The sequence below is a fragment of the Cucurbita pepo genome, chromosome 20, assembly GCF_057944985.1.
Source record: "Cucurbita pepo subsp. pepo isolate OVF chromosome 20, ASM5794498v1, whole genome shotgun sequence".
NCBI lineage: Eukaryota > Viridiplantae > Streptophyta > Magnoliopsida > Cucurbitales > Cucurbitaceae > Cucurbita > Cucurbita pepo.
The window spans coordinates 9793300-9803416 of NC_141817.1; positions in this window are offsets into that span (position 1 = coordinate 9793300).

Here is a 10117-nt window from a genome sequence, read left to right on the forward strand (position 1 = left end):
AATTTATTTTATATTTTTATTTTTGTATGAACCCGATTCTCAAGAAAAAAAAACCATATGAACTTGGTCTGAGTCAGAATTTGATTTGTTGGGAAGCGATTCAACCACTATCGAGGCCATCCAACTTACTTTGCTCAGAGCTAGCTTGTCGTTGAACGAGGGTTCGGGCGGGCAACTAACACAAGAGAGGATTCAAATGTATCCAACCGTTGTTGTTCTTCTTTCCCCACTGTTTTGGTTCCCTCTGCTTTAGAAATTCAACAATAATTATCTAGTGATTTAGTTACCTTCTAAGAAAATTCAACATTCAACCTCTTGAATGTTTGAAGCTGCTTGTAAGGTACGGTCGATTATGACTCTTAATACTCATCCGACTCAATATTAAGGTTTGTTCATATTTGAAAATGTGTCAAACCAAAAGACAAGAGGCTAATTAGAATTAAAACTAGTTTTCCATTAGAATGAATATTATATGGTTCTCTTTAAAAAAAAAAAAAATTATGAATTATATTTTTAATTGAAGCAAGTTTTGATTGAAACATTACATTTTATTATATGGTTAGAATTAAATGACTAAAAAAAAATTGAAATTACAAAAATGTTTACCACTTTTGTTTTTATATTTATAATTATTCAAATTATCTTACTTCAAAAATTTTCTACCTTGTTTTTCTTAAAAGTATTTCTTAGGTCGGAGTTAATTTTACGAACAATTTTTTTTATAAAAAATTAGTTGATATATCAGATAATTATTATGGCTATGCCATTTTTATAGATAGAACAGAGTAATGCCCCACAAACACAGATAGAGAGAGGATTTATTGTAAGTAAAGATAGTAATCTAAGTAGTTATACTCCTACGTAGGGACAGGAAATTCGATGACTTCTTCAAAAGAATATAGCTTATAGAAATCCGGCCATACTGCAGGCCACACCACCTTTGCAATATATGACCAATGAAAACCATGGTCATTTATAGCTTCTATCACAATAATATAATATTTGTCACGCCAGCCTATCATGGGACCATACAGACCGTTCACTACACGCTTGTAAATGAAACGATGTCCTTCATCCTTGTTATGTTGTTCCACCGCAAACCTTCCAACTTTTTGCACATGTTCTTCATTGACATCCTTAATTGGAACTAGATCTGAAGGAAAGTTTTCGCAACTCATTTTGGAACACCTTTGATAGATAGCTTCAACAAACTTACTTTGCTCATGAATATTTTGGAGTTCGATATTTATAGTTGTGGTTGAAAGCTACTCAAATTGATATAGTCGAATCTTACAACAAAGACTAATTGAGCATTCCTCTATCACGAGATAGCTTGGAATCAAATTCTTTAATTGAGATAATAGATGCATTGTTTTAGTCAAACAACCAAGACTAGTGTATTACTAATAGTACAAACATTTTAAGGGTGTAATTAAATTTGTGAGTAGATGTTTGGATTAAGCTCAGTTAAACCGGTAATCTTAAATTCTATAAAACAATATATAAGATTTCATTTTTTTTTTTTTACATTCCCAAGAACGAAATAAAGAGTAAAAAAAATGTCATTTGTGCCATGTTTTAATTTTAATTTTCTTTGATTTTTAAAAAATAAAAAAAATTATTCTCTCTCGAATATGGTACAGTATTAATTATCCTCTCTTGAGTGAATTTTAAGTTAAAACATTTCTCAACGTAAGTAATTCCAAGCTACCAGTTTCACCGTAAAAGGGACATGTGTATACGAAATGTTGTATTTATAAATGTCTAACATACCCATTGTACGAACAAGTGTTTAATACATATTCAACACATGTAAAAGAGCGACATGAGAATATGTTATTATAACGCTTTCTTTACACCCATTCAAAATTGTTTGAAAACCAGCACATCAAATATTAGGATTGACTAACTACAACTTTAATTTTGTCATTTAATGGGTCGTTTAGACCAAAGGAATAAAGAAGGGAATGAACATAGAAATGAGAAAGGGAAACAAAACCCTTAAACTTTAGTACATAGCTTCAAAGATGGGACGTGAGAATAAGTTATTCTATGCTTTCTTTATTTCAGTCAAAGAGTATTTGATACACTGCCCAAATTTTAAGTATATTTAAAATGAAGAAATTATGAAGGAGAAATAAATGAAGGAGAAATAAATGAAGAAGAAATAACTTGTGTTTTGTCGTATTTTTATCTTAAGTTTTTTTAAAAATGGCATGAAATCTTGTCCGTGTGGTGTCATAATTGTGCTTCATGTCTGTATATCATGTTCTTGGATCTCTTAATAAAAATACTATTGAACTTTACAATCTGTCTAAAAAATAATCATAAACTTTCAAAAGTTTGAATAATACCATTAAACATTCGAAAAAGTCTAAAAACCACCCATAAACTTTCAAATTCATCGTCCTCTTAGCTTAAATCACGAGCCAATTTCCCTTCCACCAACCCTCTCGCCCTCTCCATCAAACCAAACCAGCACGAAGGAGAGGAAGAGAGGTTACTCATTCTCAACCCATTTTCTCCCTTACTGTTACTTAACGAGTAGCGCCTATCAACTTGAAATGAAAATTTCATCATCGACAAGACCTTGCTTTGCAATCTTTCTTACTACGGAGACCATGGTTATAGCAGCACGGTAGAAATTTTCCATGAATTCTGATTAGTGAAGGAAAAATTGTCTTTAAGAACAGGCCATCACAATTGAAGCACCTCAATATATGTGGAAAAGAATTCAAGGACGAAGGCAAGCCGGTTCGGAATTAAATAAAAACTTCGGCTAAGGCCAACCAAGTTGTCTTACTATCGGCATGGTTATATTTAATGTCGACAAGGGTCCCGTGATTCATGATATGTATATTAATTTTCATTAAGCTATTAGATGTTAAGATCCATCGAGCTTTGGAACTCTCGTTCAAACCATGGCTTGAGCTTTTGTAAAAATCTTATGTTCTAACTTCATGTTATCATCTTTTTATTTTAAAGGATTAGTGGGGGAAAGTTAAAGGAAAAAAAAGATAAAATTTTTAATACAAGAAATCTAAGACCGAAAACTCTTTGAATTAGTGGATATAATTAGAAGAAAAAATTTATCACGAGCATATGAGTGAAACATTTATTATACAAACACATTGTTAGTTGTGGCAGATATGACACTCGAGTAAAGAATGAGCATATGAATGAACGGGAACAATCTCTTAATAAAAGGATCCTGAGTATAAGATAACTAAGAAAAACTTAATGGAAAGTTATTATGCAACTTTCTTTTTAGTTGGTCAATTATGTGAACTTTAAAGTTAGGATGATGTATAATTGTCTTGGTTTCGTTTAGGGAACTCCGTTTTAAAATATGCAACAGAACAAGTCTCACCATGCCCTGAATTCTGGTCGGCCAATTGGTATCTATTTAGTGGATTTTGATTTAGTGAGGTTACTTTTATGCTATTCTTGACCCTCTTTGAGTGATCTGAATATGTTCTTTTCGTGGGGCCTGAGCCTGACTGGAAGGTGGAGCAATGACCAACACCAACTTCGCTATGCTTGTGACTCTTGCAAGGCTGGGGATCTAGCCAGCCTCAAGAAGAGCTGGAGAAAGGTCTCGGTCATTAACATTGTCGTCTTGATCATTCTTGTAATCTCTTATGTTGTTGGCTATGCAGCCTTTCGAAATAATCAATGCATGGATAATGATGAACGTGCTGGTTCTGCTCGCATGACCAAATACAAACCGCGTTGGTTTAATATTTGATCGAGGATTTATAAGACGTGAAAATAAAGTGCACGTGTAGGGTCGGTGGTCAATGTATTTTGTAATATGAAACTAACTTTATTGGAGCCATTTGATTGGCTACCAAAGATCAGAGATTCTTTTTTGTCCACATGATCACTCTTAAAATGGATGAAAACAAGTGAGATTGTACGTCCGTTAGGAAGGAGACGAATCATCTTTTACAACGGTGTGGAAACCTCTCCCTAAGAAACGGGTTTAAAAAACCTTGAGAGTAACCCTTAAAAGGAAAGCTCAAAGAGGACAATATCTGTTAGAAATGGGCTTAGGCCGTTACAAAACTTGTCGAACATGTTGAGGTTTATTGAGAGTATTCCCACGTTGGCTAATTAAGAGGAAGATCATGAATTTATAAATAAGAAATACTATCTTCATTGGTACGAGAACTTATGCTCAAAATAGACAATATTATACCATTCTCGAGAGTTCTGATTTCTAACCGAACAAATAATAGCCCAAAATACAATAGCCAATGTTTATTCGATAGAGGCAAATATGAAATGTAATCGAATATAACTTGATTTGCAATTTGTTTGAAGGAAGAACTAGAGCTGAAAAGAATCAAGCATGGTTCTCAAAACTTTCTCAGATGTCTGCCATTGTTTATTATTGGCACTAGCCACAAATAATACAACCGTGCTTCCTTTAGCCCTTGCCTTGGCTAGATTGTGTGTACCCGTCAGAGCATAAGGAGTCTCGTGTGTACTTGTAATACTGCATAAACCACGTAAAAACAAGCTTCTAATGAGTATTCACACGATCCAAATATGTCGAAACATCAACAAACAGAATTAAAAAACGTAAGTGTTTAAGGCTGTTCTATTCAAATTGGTTAAGTATATACACTCGACCAAGTAGTTAAAGGTTCGAATTCTCCAGACACAAACAAACACAAAAATCAACTTGTACATAATTACTACAAAAGTATCCATTGGTGTTGGTAGCAAGAAAGTGAAGAAACTAATAGGTCAGGAGAAAAAGGAACTAAAGTACAGATCCAATAAGAAACCAGAGGCTGCCTCAATCAGTGAAGTGCAACCTACTAGTCGATGTGTTTCATCAGACTTATCATCTCAACCAAGGAGGCCTAGAGGAAGGCCACCAGGACGTAAGAAAAACGAGACTTCAAACTTGTCATCTCGTTACAAATGATATATTCTTGAGGATTCTTGAAAGGGAGTCTCACATCTGCTAATTAAGAAGTTGATCATGGGTTTATAAGTAAGGAATACATCTCCATTCGTATGAGGCATTTTGGGAAAACCAAAAGCAAAACCACGAGAGTTTATAGTTAAAGTGGACAATATCATACCATTGTAGAGAGTCATGGTTCCTAACAGTACTTATCAATCTCTGGATATAATAATGAGCTTTGTAAAGAATAGTCTAAATTGAACATACGACTTAATTATAAGTTTCTTAAAAGGATAATTTACTCCAGATAGGATAAGCAAATCTCATATCTCTAAGTTATTTTTATAGCATGTAACAGTCCAAGCCCACTGCTAGCAGATATTGTCCACTTTGGCTCGTTACATATTGTTATCAGTCTCACGGTTTTAAAACGCGTCTACTAGGGTGAAGTTTCCACACCCTTATAAAGAATATTTCGATGTAGGATCTGACATAGTATTTTTGGGCTTAAAGAACGATTATAACAAAAATATAATCTACAAGCCAGAGGAGGATTATACCGTCTGATCACCGAGTTTCTCAACTGATGATTCAACGAGCTCTTAGGCTCAAACGTATCTCCAGTAACAAAAGGGCCAAGTTGGAGGCAGAAGGAACTGGAATGGTTGCACATTTCCTGCAAAGAACTAAATCTCAACTATAACCATTAGCATGTAAATCATTAAACTTAGAAGAGAGTGACAAGAAGAAGTTATAACCAAAAATAAGCTTTGTGTATCCGTCCTAAGCAACGCCTATTTGGTTCGATGTCAAGGTCAGATTGCTTTTGTTTCACCTTGTTTTAAGCTTTTAGATCGTTTTTGTGAGATCCCACGTCGGTTGAAGAGGGAAACGAAACATTCTTTAGAAGTATTTAGAAACCTCTCCATAGTAAATGCGTTTTAAAAGGTTGAGGGAAAGCCCGAAAGGAAAAATAAAAAAAGGACAATATTTGTTAGCGGTGGGCTTGAGCTGTTGTAGTTTTTAAAGAGTTGATCGAGTATTTACTGGCTAGAAAGGAATTTGCAATAGAGTAGGCTATCCATAGCTAGTTGGATTAGGGTAAATAATTTTCTTGTGGGATAGTTTTAGAAATTGTTAGACATTGCTCTATGATCAAGTGAGTTGATGTTCATCACTAAAGTGTTATAAAATTTTAATGAGACATCTTAGCATGTATGGAATGATATTTGTGAATTAAAACTGTGGCAATTACTCGGGAGTGAATGTGTTAATTGTACCACTACGGTAGATGACTTACATTTTGATTTTAAATCACTTGTTAGATCATCAGAGTTTTGAGTTTTGACCATAGGCTAGATGGTCAGTGTTTTGAGATTTGCTCATAGGTCATATGACCAGTGTCATTGGATTTGATCAGGATTACATGCTAGATACTCCTATTTCGGGTAGGGATGCAGGCTAGATGACCTAGTTTTGAATCGTTTTAGGTCCACTACATGTTATATTTTATTGTATGTGTATGATACCTGTGAGATCCCACATCGATTGGAGAGAGGAATAAAACATTTTTTATATGGGTGTGAAAACCAAACCTCTACCTAGTACTAGAAGGGAAGGTCGAAATAGGACAATATCTGCTACCAGTGAACTTAAGTTGTTATAAATGGTATCAGAGCCAACACTATGTGCGAGTCCGTCTATCATCCACGTCAGCCTGCCTTATCCACTTTTTTTTTTCCTTTTTTTTTATAAATTAATAAAAGTAATTTAAAGTAAAATTTATATTTTGTTATTTTAAAATTTTTAATAATACTCTTAAAACTTAAAAAAAAAAAAAAAAAATCATAAAAACCGTTAATATTTTATTTTAAAATGTATCAAACTTTTCTGAGGGTAAAAATACCCTTTTAAACAGTAAAAAGTTTTATATTCTTTAAGTATTTCTAAAAAAATGTTATTAAATAAATATTCACACTACTTTTAATATTTATAAAAATAAATAATTAAGTTCTTACTTTCAAACCCAAGGGAAATAGGTGAAGTTGAACGAGTAAAGCTGCTAATTCATGAACTTACTCTCTCTTTCAAAGAAGAAAGATTACATTCTCCGAAACAGGAAGTCGAGACGAAACCGAAACCCTTAACTATTCTATTTGAAGGAGGTAAAACTGCTTTAGGGGATGGAAGGTCTATCTCATTCTCATGGATCATATTTTTAATTTTTATATATTTTTCTAATGTTATTTTTTTTTAATTCATAGATATTTTTTAAATTTAGTTTAAATATAATTTTTTTTTTTAATTAAGGATGTAAGGAAACTTTTAGGTATTTTTTAAATATTTTTTAAAATTGAGAAATATTTTTAAAGTTTTTAAAATTTAAAGATATTATGGACGAAAATCTGAACATGAATTGCCACGTTGGAATAAAACAATGGTAATATTGATGAGAATTTATTTTTTATTTTATTTTTGTATGAACCCGGTTTTCAAGAAAAAACAACCATATAAACTCGATCTGAGTTAGGATTTGATTTGTTGGGAAGCGATTCAACCACTGTCGAGGCCATCCAACTTACTTTGCTCAGAGCTAGCTTGTCGTCGAACGAGGGTTCGGGCAGGCAACTAACACAAGAGAGGATTCATATGTATCCAATAGTTGTAGTTGTTCTTCCTCCACCGGTTTGGTTCCCTCTGCTTTGGAAATTTGAACGATTTAGTTATCCTTCTAAGATAATTCAACATTCAACCTCTTGAATGCTTGAAGCGGCTGGTATTATAAGTTTGATTGTTTTTATATTTATAATTATTCAAATTATCTTACTTTAAAAATTTTCTTCCCTGTTTTTCTTAAAAGTATTTTTGTGGTCTGAGTTAATTTTACAAACAATTTTTTTTATAACAAGTTAATTGATATATCAGATAGTGAGGTATTGCAATAAAAAGAGAGAAATATTCATATAAGGATAATTATATCATTATAGCTATGCCATTTTTATAGATAGAAGAGAATAACGCCTCGACAAACACACGTAGAGAGAGGGCTTATTGTAAGTAAAGATAGCAGAAGTAGTTATACTCCTACTTGGGGACAGGGAATTCGATGACTTCTTCAAAAGAACAGAGCTTATAGAATTCCTTCGGCAATAAAGGCTCCCACACCACCTTTGCAATATATGACCAATGAAAACCATCGTCATTTATAGCTTCTATCACAATACTATAATATTTGGGATGAAAAAGGCCTATACTGAGATTGTACAGACCGTTCACTACACACTTGTAAATGAAACGATGTCCTTGATCCTTGTTATGTTGTTCCACTGCAAACCTTCCAGCTTTTTGCACTTCTTCTTCATTGACATCCTTAATTGAAAGTAGATTTGAAGGGAACTCTTGTTCACAACTCATTGTGGAACACTTTTGATAGATAGCTTCAACAAACTTACTTTGCTCATGAATATTTTAGAGTTCGATATTTATAGTTGTGGCTGAACGCTACTCAAATTGATATAGCCGAATTTGAGCATTCCTGTATTAGGAGATAGCTTAGAATCATATTCTTTAATTGGGATGATGGTTGCATTGTTTTAGTCAAACAACCGAGACTAGTGTATTATCAATAGTATAAACATTTTAAACGTGTAGTTTTCTTACATATTAATAGTTGTATACAAATAATAATTAAATTTGTGAGTAGATGTCAATTAAATAGGTAATCTTAAATTCTATAAAAAAAATATATATAAGATTTTTTTTTCTTTACCTTCCCAAGAACGAAACAAAGAGTAAAAAAAAAGTCATTTGTGCCCGGTTTTAATTTTAATTTTCTTTGATTTTTCAAAAAAAAAAAAAAAAGAAGATTATTCTCTCTCGAATATGGTACGGAAGTTGGATTATAAATGTCTAACATATCCCGTACTAATAATTTCTTAATACATGTTAAGGAGAGACATGAGAATAAGTTATTCTAATGCTTTCTTTACACCCATTCAAAATAGTTTAAAAACTATTACGTCAAATCTTACGATTGAGTCTTTAATTTTGTCATTTAATGGGTCGTTTAGACCAAAGGAACAAAGACGGGAATAAATAAAGAAATGAGAAAGGAAAATAAAAGCCTTAAACTTTAGTACATGGTTTCAAAGATGGGATCTGAGAATAAGTTATTCTCATGCTTTCTTTATCTTTGTCAAAGAGTATTTGATATGGTTCCAGAATTAAGGAATTTCTTTCTCCTATTCCCGTTTAACTTCTTTTTTTTTTCTTTCCTAAAAAAAAAAAGTTAAATATGAGAATGAAGAAATTAGGAGGGAGAAAGAAGAAAAGAAGAAATAATTTGTGTTTTGTTTTGTTGTATTTTTGTGTTAGTTTTTTCAAGAAATGACATGAAATCTTGTCCGTGTGGTGTCATGTCGGTATTTCATGTTCTTGGATCTCTTTAAAAATACTATTGAACTTTGCAATTGGTCTAAAAAAATAATCTTAAAACTTTCAAAAGTTTCAATAATACCATTAAGCATCCGAAAAAGTTTAAAAAACACCCAAGTTTCAAATTTAAAAATATTCTTACCCTTAGTTTTGGATAAAAATTGTTACTATTTTTTTCCCCAAAAAATAATCTTAAATTTTCTAAAGAATTTCAAAACTACCATTTTATCTTTGAAAATGTTTCATTAATACCATTAATTTTTTTTTTTTTAAAAAAAAAAACTCTAAAAATAATCTTACCGTTAATACCCATTTAAAAAATACTACGAAAACTTTCAAAAGTAACATTAAAGATGGTTTCGGTCATACACGGATGGTGAAAACTTTTTTGATTTATTTATAAAAGTAAAGGGTATTATGGGTATGTTTTAACCGTAATAACTCAAACCATATATCTTTTTAACTTTTTTAAAATAATTGAAAAGTATGAATGAAACTTTTTAAAGTATTTTTTTTCTACAGCCTTGGGTGACCAAGCTTTCGATTAATGTGGAGGCTAACAATCTGAATACGTGGAAAACAATTATGAAAGATTGTACGGAATATGTGAAAGAGTACTTAACGTGTAGAGCCTATCAACTTGAAATGGAAATTGCATCGATGGAGGCTTAAATTCTTGCCCAGAGTGTGAAATTGGTCGGCGATGGAAACGATATCTGAGTCTTCGACATCGACGAGACCTTGCTTTGCAATCTTCCTTAC